This window comes from Athene cunicularia, assembly GCF_003259725.1.
Source record: "Athene cunicularia isolate RWA chromosome 1 unlocalized genomic scaffold, athCun1 chr1_part2, whole genome shotgun sequence".
In the NCBI taxonomy this organism is placed as follows: domain Eukaryota; kingdom Metazoa; phylum Chordata; class Aves; order Strigiformes; family Strigidae; genus Athene; species Athene cunicularia.
The window spans coordinates 26,269,518-26,282,200 of NW_020799092.1; the positions used below are offsets into that span (position 1 = coordinate 26,269,518).

Consider the following 12,683-nt stretch of genomic DNA (forward strand, 5'->3'; position numbering starts at 1 on the left):
AAAAAAAAAAAAAAAAAAAAAAAAAAAAAAAAAAAAAGACAGAGTACACAGAAAGGATGTTAGCAAAACTGAAGGGACAACAACGGCCCCACTCCCAAGGCAGGCTGTGAACAAGGCACGAGGTAGCAGCGTGCATCAGTAGAAGTTCAAACTTGCCCCACTCCCAGCAGCTGCAGCAGTGGAGTGATGGCTCTGGGACTCCAAAGCAGACCCGGCAGCAGCAAGGCCTCAACTCAGAGCACCACGCTCTGAAAGGAACAGTTTCTGTTCTCATCCAAAGGAGAGACCTTTACATTCTATTACTTTTACATTACACAACCCGTAAAATGTTGGGGTTTTTTTAAAAAAAAAGGTCATTTCTGTGTTGCCAGCAAACCAGAACCTCGGTGCCAAAAAATATTTTTTTATAATTTCCCATTTTGCTTTTTAAAAGATTAATCAGCATCTATGCAGATTAAAGGTATGCCATAATGTTATTTTAATTACGTTTATTACAGCCTGACAAAACCAACGCAAAGACTCTTATAAGGAAAACATTCAGTGGAGTTTTTACTCTGCTATCTACACTAATAAAATATAATGTGAATGATAACACTGGCATCACAAAAAAAAGGGGGGGGTAGAACAGTGAAAAGCTGCTTCCAGACTTACTCAGTGAATTGTTTTTCAGTTGTTTAAAAACACTTCCTTTTCAGAATACCGAAAGTTCCCAGGGGTATCAGTGACTAATCCATGGAAATTTCAAGTTTCAAATTTAACCATTTTTTCCTAGGGCATAAATGCATTTTACTGGAGATTTTAGATGGATGGTAAAAGCAAAGTGTTAAAAGGTCAGTTCTTAAATATATATTTCCAGAAAATATCAACAGAAATGTAATGCTATGAATTTTTCTTGGTCCACCAAAAATTGCAAGAAAATTGCACAGTGTTTTTTTTTTCTAGTGCAAACAAGTAACTTCAGAAAATTGTGCAGGGAGAAAACGACGGGAGAAAGACTTTTTGCCTCTTGGCAACAGGACAGTGAGGCTTGGTTTGAAATACAGAACTCTCCCTGACTCACTTAGAAATAAATCTGCTTTTCCAAAACTTTTGAAGCCAAATACCAAAACCAAAGTTATCATCTAAAGCCCACATCACTTCCATCATTTATTTGTAAGAAAATTAAGCAATTTCTCCCTTCCCCCAACAACCTTTTTAACAAAATCACGTACTCTTCACCTCTTCTACGTGTGTGTGCCCACACACATACGTGTGTGCTCTGTGCAAACGGGTGGACCTATACACCAGAGAGAGGTGTACGTGTATGTGTACATTTATGGTCTCATGTTACAACAGCCCAATAAGTATAAATACTATTAGAGTAAGACTGTAAATTAATATTCAGTTTACAGAATACTGCTCGATATAAATCACAGTCTTTTAATAAAGCAGCCTGAAGACTATTAACATTTGAATTATAACAGGAAAATCATGAAGGGCACGGTTCAGGACTTCTTTTTTTCTAGTTAGACAAATAAATGTCATTTTAGAAACGGTTAATACGTCTAAAATACAGTTTAAGAACTATACAAAAGAAGTTGATCGTAACAGCACAGCATCAGCAGTGATTCCATCCCTTCAACGTTATTGTGACAACTCATCACTACGCTCAGAGAACACGTCCAGCCAAGCGCTCTGTGGCTCCTGAATGCGAGACCTGTACTAGACCTGAAAGAATTAGGGAGGCTGACATAAAGATCAGGGATTGCGCCTAATAAAGCACACACAGCCCAAAATGTTGTTCCAGCACTCAGCTGGCAGCGCTCGGCGTTTTCAGCATGGAGGGAAAGCAAAATAGATACTTAAGGTTCATTACGGGGACGTGCAAACCATAGTTTTGCTTTAAGACTGGACTTATACACAGGCTCGCCTAGAAAATGGGTATCCTGTACATACAGGGGAAGATTTTTATAGGAATATCAGAATTACTGTATCATTTTTCAGCTTTCACTGGCCAGCTAATGGCCAAAACTTTAATCAGTGTGAGAAATTTATTGGAAATCTATTGGAAAAGGCCATTTTGTGCTGGATCTACTCCGTTATTCCAGCTTTCATCTTTGCCCTTCCCTAACAGAAGGCCATTTTGAGGCTGTCATGCATTTTTCTTTCCAAAGTGGATAATGCCAGTGGAAAAACATAAGGATGGTATCCTCGTGCCACAGAAAAATACAGCGATGCAAAAATACTTCACGGAGAAGTAGCATTTGTATTTTTACAGGTGCAACTGAAGTCTGTCTTGTATTTTCTGCTCACCCTAATATTCATTTAAAACCACACACACAAAAATGTACGATATGCAGCTACTTGTATCCATTTAGCATTTTGAAACTTGCACATATTTCTTTTTATTCGAGTATTCAATGGAAAGAGGCAGAAAATATTTCACCAGAAGACAAATCGGGCAAATATTTTGCTGAGTTACATTGGGCCTAAATATACATATCCGGCAGTCCGGTGTTTAGAAAAATGTTTATCTTCAAAAAGTAAAGAAGAGACTCAGTAATTTCCATGGTGCATCTGAAGCCTGGCCAAATCCATATTACACAAGACTATTTTTTTAATTTTTCTTTTTTTTTTTTTTCCCCCCTCTCCTTAGATAAACTGATATATTGCAAATCATTGTCCAAAGGATCAAGGAAATCAACGGGGTAATCAGAAATGGCTTAATATTAAAAGCGGAATAGACAGGTGGACAACAGTTGCTTAACAGAGGAGGCTGTTACATATGAATGGTTCTTACTTCGTTTTCACTGCAGGGGTCACATTTGGAAACAGTTTTGATAAAGCAAATTTATAAAAATAATACAGAAGTTCGTATTTTGAATTTCAGTAACGCCTTTGTCTAGGAAACGATAAAAGTCTTCACCACCACTAAACTTTACCAGGTACACTCACTGGAGAAATCGCTACCAGAAGTAGTAATGCTGAGGAATCAAGTGCATGCAGTATAACAGACTATTCTCTGCCCGTTCTATTCATCCAAACTTTGACAGGGATAAAGCTCTTTTTAAAACAGTAAAACAGAAAAAGAAAAAAAAAAACCAAAAAAAACCCAACCCACAACCCTGAGAGGCTTGAATCAGGAACGTTCAAAGCAAAACATTTCCAAAAGGCTCCACGCAGTAGGAAGCTTTCAGAAGAGGGACTTCTACTATGATGTCTTTGATTATCATATTGCATGTTGAAATACTTAACACACCCTAAGAAAAAACTAGTTTTTCTTTTGAGCAGGCACTTATTATAGTTATTGTGAGGTTCCAGTATCTTTTTGAGGAAAAAGAACTATTTTAAAATTTGAATATTGGCTGAATAATTTTTTTCCCCTTTTACTCTAAGCAGCTATCCACATTTTAAAATTCTCCTACAGCTCATTACCTCCAAACAAAGCACAACCATATCCGTGCTTTAAGGCAAAAAATACCACAAGAATAAATGCAACTGACATTTCCTCAACACTCTCTTTAGTCTTTAAAACCCTGCAGACAACAGAAAAGCAACACTGGTACTGAAGAACACATGGTGAGAGGGGATGGACCTTATTATTTTAATTTAGTAAGTGTGTTAATTATAACTAAGTAACAAGTGAGGAATATACCTATGCTAACCTGGCAGTATTTTTTTTATTAGATAATGGGTATAATAAATACACCTTTCCCCTCTGGCTTCCATTAAAATCTAAAGCTAGTGGACTTTGGGAATTTTAAGCAACGAATAAAGGACACAGAAGGGTTGGTTTCAGTATTGCTGTAGTCAGTGTCACTTGCTGCTCACGTACAAACTCTCTGCTGTTCACGTTTGGCTCAGCTTGGAATGCAACTTTTCCTTACAAGAGCATGATGCTTCGGTTGCTTGGCCATTTCTTTTGTTTGAAGAGCTTATTTTGTTGTATCACAGAATGCACTCTTAAATCTGAGAGTAGATGGTGTTTGTTTAAATAATACAACTTCAAGAAAACTAAGGGAAAGGCAGAACATTTTAGTTGAAATGACTGGAATGCAAAGAAATCAAAATGAGGAAGGAGAAAGAAACAGAAGAATTTTGCTGTCTTACACAAAAGAGAGTTACAGTATTCTGTATCGGGCAAATCCGTATTACAACACATAATCTGAAGGAGAAAAAAAGAAAAGGCTTGAAAGCCTGCAACAATTAAAAAAAAAAAAGCAGCATGCCCTCTTCTCTGAAAAGTCTGGTACAGAGGCAAAATCCGCGTAGCAAAGGCAGCAACAGGACCCCAGGCTCTCTGTCGAGCCCTGCCCCGTGCCTGGAGAAGCCTCGGGAGAAGGATGCTCTGGGCAAGGCAGCGGTGCTGGGGACCAGCCCACACCCCCCTGCCAGGCCCCCAGCAGGACTGAGCCCCTCCAGCATGGTTAAACCTCCTGCTCCACAACAGCGGCCTGAACACGAGAGGTGCCCGCAACCCTACAGAAGACACCGACCGAGAGGCATCTCTTGGATGGCTTAGTGCTTGTTCCTAAAGCGGTCTGAAAGGAGTCAGGAGAAACACAACTGCGGACAGCACAGCACGTGCAGGACTGTTCCCTAAACCAGCAGCTAACATCAGGTGAACCCCCCCTGCACTCCATCAGGCCAATACAGTAGAGTCTTCTAGGGATTTATAGCTGTATAAAGCACAAAAAAAAAAACAAAAACCACAAGAAAACCCCACCAGTAAGCCCAGAAATACCCAAGTTTAAGAGCTAAAAATTTACTGTCCTACACATTTTTATCTCCGTTCTATTCATGTCAACTGCCACAGAAGCCTCAAAGCTTACTATCATAGTATGACTTATTTTTGTGATGGCAACATTCGAAGCTGCCCCCAATACACATACATCCCTTGTGCTCCGTTTTAACCCTGCTGTGTTTTACACAACTTGGCTGTCAACAGCAATTTTTTTTTTTTTTTTTTTTTTTGATACAAGGAAGGAATGTGGGAAAGCAGTATTTTGACTGAGGATACGTGTTTACAGTTTAATTATTTTATAGTCTAGCATTGTATTTCACAGATTTCACTGCTCAGCAAAGAACAGCATATAGATGGAAAATAATAAACACTGAAAGGTGATGGTTTTCTATACGTGAGTCTTCCAGATAATTTATCCCAGCTTCCACGTTAATATATGTTTCCAAGTCACAGCAACTAAAAATGAGATACAATATGTTCTGCCACAAAAAGAAAAAAAAAAGAAAATCAGCAGCATTTTTACATAAAATTAGTGATAAATATGAGGAAGTTCTCGTTCACTTTGCCTTAGGACCCCATGCTTACCATGCTTGGCTCCACAGGGCTCTGTGCGTGTATTTACTTGGTGCAACACAAAGAAAATGTTATGAAAAAAGTGATGAATACAATCTGCTGGGACACAGCATCACGTTTCCTTACAGGCTGAGAAACAATGCTTATTCTGAGACCTCAGAGGCCCAAGTTCAACGCTGCAATTGCCACGTGGTTTCTCTCTTTTAAGAGAAAAATTCTCTAATTCTCACTAGTCTAACGCTTCTTCATTTGGAACAGTCCAGTGAGAGGAGGGGAAAAAAATAAATAAAAAGAAGTTTAAAGGCTGAAAACAGAAAAATTGAATTACTGGCAGCACGGGGTGGGGAAGACCCAAGCAATATATTTGGTTCAACGAGGGATTAAGCGCCACAGCCATCGGTAAGGAAAGAGCTAATACGTCCTCTTTGAAATAGTTTGACTTCTACTCTGGCTGTGACTGCTGCACGCTCGGAGGTTCGGGTGAAGCAAACCTGATACTCTGCCATTCTCTGCCAGCACGTGCCTAAATTAGTTCTCCATTTTGTGGTGGCCCTCTGAGAGCAATTCCCATTGAGAAGTGAACAAAGGCCGCGACCCCAGGGTCAGAGTGTAATGCAGGAAGCATGACCTCCCCTTTGTTCAGAACAGCACTGTTTACTCTGCCTAAGTAAAGATCACCAATACATTAACTAAAGAGGATTAAAAAGGTCATATCCCTAGGGATGGAGCTCACGCAAGTGGCAACTCTCTTCAGTCACTAAATCATTTGACTTCCCCCCTACCCCCCCTTCAAAATAGAGACACCTTAAGCTGCCAAGGCTCAATGGCACATTAATTCCAGAGCAAAAGTACATATGAACTTCATGTGGTCTTCCTTCTAAAACCAGGTTAATTTCTGCACAGCTAGCCAGCTGTTTTGAAGAGGGTTTTTTTAGTTATAAAAACATTTTAAGTGAAAGCTATCACCTCAATACAATTTTTCTTTTATATCTCCTCTTGAAGCGTTCCGACTTCATTTATTAAATTGTTTCGGTCTTAAAATAGTTATTAGAATGTGTAATCTTTTGTAGCTATTATAAATGTGAATCTTAAAATATCCTGTAGTATGTTGATAGGCAGAAAAGTTGCCTGATGCTGTAGATAATTCCCAACTCCGAGGATGGCTCATCGCAAAAAAGAAACCAAGGAAAATAAAGTGAAAACACGCTGCCTGTAAGGATTCACATGTGCTGATAGCTAGGCTTAATCAGGCTAAATAAGCACCTCCTTTGTCTGCTAAGCTTTCTGTTACACACTTTATCATATCCGAGAACATCATTATTAATATGAAACATATCAACAGAAGCATCTCTTGAAAGGGCTACATTAATGCCGCACTGGTGACATACGGGAGGCAACGTGGCCAATTCGACAGCATGCTGGATTGTCTCCTTTCCATTCTCACCTCTAATCTTCTGGCCTGCTGAATGATCCCAATTTTTGCTTTGTGCCTCCGTTTCCTCATCTGTGGTGCTATCGCTCACCGGGATGCAGATGTTACCATCAGTTACTCGGCCAGGATGGGAGGAAAAGAGCATGTGGAAGGGAGTGGTCTAGACTAGGACATTTTAGTCTCTCTACCCTCAGGCAGAAGCACTTCTAATGAAGCTGAACGTTGCTAGAGGTTCCAGAAGAAAATAATAGGAATAAGGCCAGGCAGGGGGCCCAAGCTGATCAAAGTCCTCGGCGCAGGGAGCTCAGCACCAGAGAGAAACCTCATGGGGGCTAAATGAAGTTGAAATCAGCCCTGGATCACCCACCACGCCAGCTGACTTTGAAAGGAGACTCCAAAACCCAAGGTCTTAGAGCAGCACAGTACAGGAGTTCACTGCATGGATGGGAGTAGGAGGGAGAGGGTGTCCTTCAATTCTCAGATACTTTGTGCAAAATAACTGCTTTCGAATCCACAACAATACCTGCAGTTTTCTAGTCTCTAGCAATGTGAATTAATGCATAAAGCGTGGCAAGCTGAGGTCTCGTGATACCCAGCCTGCACTCACACTGCTACGCTCTGCCCCTTCCTGCCTCTCCTGCTAGCCCTGCATCCTCAACTATCAGGCAGGACGAGGAAGGAAAATTCTCTACACTCCTCTTCAGGACATTTGAGAAGTCACTCTTCCCATTTGCAGTCTTCTTCATAGCCAGGAACCCCTGCATTTCCAATGTTTTTACAAGGATCTGAACAGATAAATGAAATCAAGAATCCAATAAAAATAACATCATGTTTTCCTTCTTACGTTCGCTCTGTGAAAAGAATAATTTCCTTCTTCACCCACCACTGCTGTTCCTCGCTCCTATGGTTTCTGATCTTTCCTCGCCCCAGTAGGAAGAGAGGGAAACTTACTGTCATCAGGAAAACCAAAAGGAGGAAGTCTTCTTAGCATACACGTCCCACTGGGGAGCACAGGGTTTAGCCCAGATGGCTCACAACAGATTCCAACATGGCCAAGCGTAAAGAAGAAACTTCCAAACCATGTGTTTGCACCGTGATGGGCGGTACTCCCACTGCAGGTGGGTGAAAGACTGGCACTCAGTGTAGCTCTCTTCTACATTTTCTCACCTGTCCACTTCTGTGCCTGGAACAATCAAATCTAATCATACTGCTTCCAGTGATTGCTCTTCCCTGAAATCTAAAAGTATTGGGCTGCTTATTATATACCAGGAGTCAAAGAAAGAACAGTGGAGTCAGAAAGCTTTGGCAGACAAGTTTAGAAAAGCCTGTGTGCAGAGCAAACCAAGCACCTAGTGAAAAATGTACAGCAAGTATTTAAAATACAGCACCAAACGTTTTACATTTATCAGACCTTCCCATTGACTTCAATGGGAACACTCTGCTTTTATGCATGGAAGATTGCGCAGGCATAGCATATCCATCAGGGAAAAAAAAAAGTTAACAAAATCTCTAGACACAGAAGTAGTAGGTGGACAAGGGCAATCCGAGTACTGAGAAAAGCTCTGCAATAGATTGAGGCAAAGAGGTACCTTGTCCGAAAAACAAAAGCCCCGATACTGAAACAACTAGAACAAAGAATGTACTTAGAAAGTAAAACTTAAAAATGGAGATAAGGAGCATAAGGACTGAACCAAAGACATAAGGACAATTTATTGACATACATTAGAAGCAGGAAGACTGCACAACAGTTGTCTGGCAAGTCTGAAATAGTACTGGGAAACAAAGGGAGTGAATAAAGAGGAGAAAAAACACTGCAGAAAAGATAACTGATGATTATGACCTTGAGAGACTTAGTCATGCAAAAGGGTAAACTCACCCTTTCTCACCCTGTATGACCACATTAGCATTTCTTGTTGGGAAAAAAAAAAGTAGACCCACTACTTCCAGTGAAAGTTCAAGATTATACCGCCCAGTCTTTCATCTCCCAGTTCTCTTTCACACCAGCCAACAGCACTCTCCCTCCAAGGTGGGAAGTGAAAACCACATTCTGGAAAGTTATGGAATAAGACGTCCCTTCTCCTCAACAGGAAAAGGGAGGAAACATGACTTTGTGACACAAAATTCTTGCACAGTCCATTCTGGGGGGGAGTGGAGCAATACTGACACTACCCCATATTCCTGGATACACCTTTATCTCCTGATGCCCAGAAATCCAGACAGACCCCAAAGTACCTTTTAGCTTCAAGAGAATTTATTAAGGCTCAACACAAGTGGAAAAATCTATGATATCGAAGTGATCAAATTGTCTCCTCTGGTCCCTCCAGACAGATGAGACAAATCCCATGAAGCAATTCTTTTGCAAGTAAAGGGAGAAAGAGCAGCAGATACCAAAACAGCAAGTGCTGAAATAACAGGACAAATGAAAAGGCAAGCAGGAGTTCTGAAGCTGCTCAAGGTTGGAGGCAGGGTTTCCAACAAAAACCTGCTCTCTCCTGTCAGGAACGAAAGGGTAGCACTCCTTAAAAATAGCCACAAATGATGATCCAGATTACATGCCAATGAATTCTAGCATTTAGTAGACCTTCTGGAAGGCTACTTTAACAGATTATAACTTTAATGCCTAAGCAGTGATTACATAATGGAGAGAAAAACAACACCGCTAACATAATGAAAAATAGGTCTTTTTTAACTTGGAGTGCATCCGCAGAAGAAATTACTATTTATTTGGCCTTTCAAAAGGGCTTTGATAATGTGACTCATAAAGACCATAAAGAAAACAGAGTAATCATGACTGAAAGTTGGAGTCATGATTAAAACCGAGCTAAGCAGCCAAAATTAAAATGTAGGAATAAAAAGAAAGACGTTTTAAGAAGAGAAAGGTTAACTGTTGTTGTGTGCAGAGGCCATGCTGGTTATCAGCTTTTAACTTCAGTTAGCAGTCTGGAAAGATCAGCTCTAAAACAAGAGTGGCAAAACTGACAAGGGAGGGGAGTGTATTTGGGTTACTGAAGGGTTTAAGGAGTCAATCTGAAACACTATAATTTTTATTTTTTTTTTTTTTAAATCATTGCTAAGGAAATCATATTGCAACGTTCTCGGGGAAGGGGAAAGACCAGGGTGCCATCGTAACAAGTCGACAAAAGCTTTCATGTACACGCAGAGATGTCAAATAAGGCAAGTTTTATGATGCATGCGAGAAAGCACAACATTACCCTCCTAATATATACCTGCCAGGGAAATACCTTCACGGAGAATGCCATCTCCAGTTCTTTTCACCTCACCTCAGTAAAGCTACAGAGGTAAGAGCAGTGCAAGGACAGGTGACTAAAATGATTTGACTTACAAAAAGACTGCCGTATACAAAACCACGAGGTGATGAACCCGTTTGTGTTAGCGAGCACGTGAGCAACAGGGAGCACAACAGAGACACGTACTTTGAAAGTCAGGAATTGTCATCTGACTTTCTCGCCTACTTCCAGCCTTGAATGGGATTATTCAGTGAAATGAAATAAGCAGCAAATTCAAACGGTGGGAATACATTATTTCTACAAAGTGCAGGCTGAGCATGCGAAAAATCGGCACCATCATTAGGGGACATCAGTGGGATTCTGAAAGAATACGGTTCTATTCATAGCCCACAGAAATATAGTGTTAAACGGGATTGTTTGCTGGAAAGACCATAAAGATCTTTGCGCAAAGCCATGATAGAGCCATTGGCCAAGGGATCTAGCTGGCCCACTTTCTGACAAGGACAGGGTATTCCAAAAGGATCAAATGTTGGTCGTCTTTGCCCTCCGTTCTCTTACCAATCAACCCTTTGTAAGAACTGTCAGGGTAGACTTAGCATTAATTAGACTGTGGATCTGATCCAATGCAGTAATTTCTACTTTTGTTTCCTATGGCCAAAAGCAACGTCAAAAAAAAAAAAAAGACAAGTTCACTTTAACTAAAGCGAAGTCATTCATCCTCTAAGCGAGCTGCTTAGCCTGATACAATGCTATCAATGCATCGCTCAAACTTCTCAAAAATAATTAAAAACATCTACTTTTGCTTTGCCACCTGCTCTTCCCCTTCCTGTAAATAATTAGCAAGAACCTGAACTGGAAGACATTGTTTTACTATACAAATGCGTTTCCTTGTTTATTTTATTATCTTTTTTCCCCATCCCCACATCTTTATTTGCAAAACCCATTTAATAATTATAAAGGGATTCCAAGATGTGTGTCAGATCCTGGGATATTGCCACTTGTCTGGTGGTTTGCTACAGTTAGCCTTCAGTCTTGTGGCTAACAATTCACCCAAACTGTGATAATACCTCACCACAACCCACACGCTGCTGCTCTTCAAAGGAAAACAAGGGTACATAATTAAGAGATGATGAGCTCAAATGTAAGAGAGGAGATGAGGGAGCAGATTCTGTAACCACACCTGTGAGTGGTTATACTACTGAAGAAGTTTTTTCAGCTCCATCTTCACTCACAGTATCAGTAAAAGTCATGCATTTTCAAAACACATTTGCAGCAGCAGAGGAAAAAAAATAGTGATAAAATCATGCCACTGCAGAAGAATAGCTTTAATATCAATTATCCAGAATTCAGATTATAAATAAGCATTATTAAGAAATAGCCCTTGTAACAAGCATGAACTACATCTTATATAAATATATATATATATATATATATATACACACATACACAGTTTTACTGGAAATACTGTCAAAATCTCATCCCACAAGAACTGTTACCTGAAAATATTCTCAAAGTCTCATTCCAGGCTTTTGCGATTCTGTAATTGCCACCATAATATAAAGAACTATAGACAAAAACATCTGTGTGTATATGTGCCAGTTCAGTGGCTAATGGTGCAGCACACTGCATGGAAATAAATACTAGCAAGTGGATACAGATACATTCTAGAGCCTACAGGGTCAATCCCTTGTTGGATATTCAGAATAAAAAGGCATACCAAACCACTTTCCTTATTACTCTGTAAAGTTGGAACTAGTTTTTGTTGGTTTTGTCATGGTTAGTGAAGGAGTTGAGAGATCTGGGGCAGAACAAGATGCAAATAAAGCTACCAAACTCAAGCAAGGACAACCGACTGTTCTTCAGAAATATGCATTAAGAAATAATAGGATTACATGATTACTTGATTTCTGATTTAAAAAAAAATAATATTTTGTTTTACCTGAAAGAAGTCCATGTTTTGTCACGCCAAAGGACCACGTCTCCACAAGCGAGTGCCCGACTGCAGGGCCAGATCCTCTAAGTGGCAGCCACACCCTCCTCTTCCTCATTTTTTGTCACTGACCATGAAATGCTTTCAAAGCCAGGCACTGGAAAAAAAAACAAAACAAAAACACCCAAACATTTTTAATGGACACCAGATACCACATTGCTGATTTAATTAGGCAGATTAGAAACAAATAAACATATTTGCACCCATATATTTGTATTTTCTGTTCCATTTCAAACAAATTTGGTAGGCCTGATTTGACACTCTATTCAAATCACAGGAAACATCATTAAAAATGCTCTACGTTGATGGCAGAATCAAGCCCTCATTTCTTTTTAGCATTGAATATAACGTGTTTTCCATTGGTACTGGAAAAATTCACAAATCAGAGGCTTTTCAGAGCATCCTCAGACAAGCCTGTGTATTTTGCAATAGTAATAGATGCCAACACAAAGGCAAGCTTAGAAAGACGTTCTAGAGGTTTTCTCCTCAGTCCCTGGGGTTCTATGGACTTGAAACTCAGCCAGATCTCTTTAACTCTAAAATAAATTTCTATTTTTAAAATCAATTCAAAAAAAAACCCCATTTGAGTAAAGCTTTCTCGTCTTATGTATGCTCATAACCTCACCCAGATTATCAGGTGCTTTGGATCAGAGTATCTACAGGACAGTTCATAATGATACTGCATAGCAAGTATCACCCAACACATCCTTACTCTTA

General features: G+C 39.9%; 1 long non-coding RNA gene across 1 annotated transcript in view; it reads right to left on the minus strand.

Annotated features, from left to right (window-relative positions):
* LOC113491505 overlaps positions 1-12,163 on the minus strand; it is a 118,642-nt gene extending 106,479 nt beyond the window's left edge. The window contains exon 1 of the long non-coding RNA XR_003400424.1: positions 11,916-12,163. This is a non-coding gene — a long non-coding RNA (uncharacterized LOC113491505). The remainder of the gene's footprint in view (positions 1-11,915) is intronic.
* Between the last annotated feature and the right edge of the window lie 520 nt (positions 12,164-12,683).